Source organism: Labeo rohita, chromosome 16 (assembly GCF_022985175.1).
Source record: "Labeo rohita strain BAU-BD-2019 chromosome 16, IGBB_LRoh.1.0, whole genome shotgun sequence".
Taxonomy (NCBI): domain Eukaryota; kingdom Metazoa; phylum Chordata; class Actinopteri; order Cypriniformes; family Cyprinidae; genus Labeo; species Labeo rohita.
This window is the reverse complement of record NC_066884.1, coordinates 32,191,401-32,193,721: the sequence shown is the minus strand read 5'-3', so window position 1 is coordinate 32,193,721 and position 2,321 is coordinate 32,191,401.

The window sequence follows — 2,321 nt, the reverse complement described above, 5'->3', positions numbered from 1 at the left end:
TTTCATGTGTGGGGGCCCCCCGGCCTATTGCCATGACAACTTCTAAATATATTATAAGTGTGGTTTTACACTCACTCAGATGTTGCAAGAGTCACAAGTTCAACCTGAGTATTACAAGTTCAAACTGTACATACACATTATCTTCAAGTGCAATCAGACAGACCCATTTTCATTTTAGACACCTTTCATAACGCCTTTAGTATCTTAAGCAAAACATCTTTTTTCCTGCGCAGCAACAGCATACTTCTGCAAATTAAATGTAACACATCTTGCATAGCCAAGAAAAGTAAAATACAAGCAATCATCTTTTTAGAAGGTCCATCTGCAACCATGATGCATCTCCTTTACAACATTTCGTTTGAGCTGTTCTCACCTCTCGCACACACACATTTCACCTTTCAGTAGCCCTTAGAGGTGAGAGCAGTAGTTTGAAGTCTCAATGTTTCCAGGTCCTCCATAACAGAATTCAATTCAGAATAAAAATTATTCAGAGCAATCATTTCCCTCACCAACTTTATTATTCTCTTGTTTATGTCTTCTTGTTTTCTGATCAATCGAATCAATTCCCTTAGCTTAACAATCATCCTCTGATGCTCCTCTGGGTTTCTCTCGTCCTTTCCTCTGACGTTTCCTCCTTTCCTCTTTCTTATCCCGCTTGATTTGTCGTTTTTTAAGCATTTCTACAAACAAATCGTCAAGGTAAATTTCAAGTTTTTCTGGTTCATTATTCCTCCTATAAGATTGTTCGGGAAATTGGCATTGGCAGCTGATACAACAATGAACAAGTTGGGCAAGAAGTAAGAGTTGCGTCCAGATTGGTTTTCTTTTAAGTTTACTTGCCTTACTATTAGCCATGATTATTCTACTCTGTTAATTAAAAGGCTGTTTATGTGCATATCCGCTAACTGTATATGAAAAGCACACATGTAAGACACTGAAGATATACGTTTAATTAGTGACACTTAGCCTACGCTTTTAAATCTTTATTTGAACATGGCAACATTTTTATTTTAAAACCTTTATTTGAATATGCTAACATAATATTGCACTTTACAAAATTTCTATGAATAAATGTCTGACAGAGACCCCTCCCCTATGAGCCAATCATTGTGTGCATAGTTAGTAAGCATGTCCACATCATTCATAGCAAGGAGGTCAGCCCTGCCCTTACTCTTAGCTTAAGACTTCTCTCTATTCCTTAGTAAAAGTTTGTCTCAGCAGCTTTGTGAATAGGTTTTAAGAGAAAACTCTTAGCTAAAACCTTTTACTGCTATTTAGGAGAACTTTTAGTGGTAAGATAAAATGTTTTGTGGTTACAGGCTCTGATCATATGTACATAATATATTGACATAAACTCATTTTTAACATGATAGTTTTATTCTTACATGTACTATAATAATGTGTTATTAGCCCTGAGATAAATCATGTCAGTGAATAAATACATAGATATGCACCATTTATTCGTAGTTCCAGATGGGCTTGTGGTAGAATTTTCGTCGAGTGAGTTAGTGGTTTTGGGTTCTAATCCGCCATTTCATGAATCCCCCCCCCCTTATTAAAATCAAATATGTTCATCAGTGATCCTATATCAAGAGGAGGGGCACATTTGTCTGTATTTTGTTTTTGTTTAACCGGAATGTATAGATAGTTTCCGCAACATATAGTCATAAGCGACAGATTGAAGCGCTTGCGTGTGAACACTGAGCACGAGCCGCATTGAGAAAATTCTGTCACTAATTAACATCGCAACGAACATTAAGCATGATTTCAGAAAAAAAAAATAAATAAAAAAAAAATACAGATTCCAGCGTCAGCACCTTATTTAACAGTAAGGAATGTTTCATCAGCATTAGGTATGTCCGTGCCGCGAGATGTTCAGAAAAATTGGTGGGGACAATATCGAGCCTTGCAAAAAGTATCCCACCTATCCCACCCGTAAATTACGCCTATGAAAATAAGTAATGTGAAACACTAACACAAGCAATTATGAGAAGTTTTTTTTAATTACAGCAGTCTTCAACAGTAAAACCAACACAATACAAGTGTTAAAATGCACAGTTTCACAAACTTTCTTACAAAAGTTTTCGTCCTTTACAACGCAGGTCGCTATGATCACGCATTGATGGATCATAGATGTTTGTACAGGCGTACCTGTTCAGCCAAAACAGCTTTAAAATTGTTCATGATCAATGCGGTGACATGCGTAACAAAAAGAACAAAGAAAATTGTGCAACTAAATACAGACTTGATGTCAGTATTTACAGTTATTACTGTACTCATACATTTTCTATTTTCATGTTATTCATTGTTTTTATTATGTT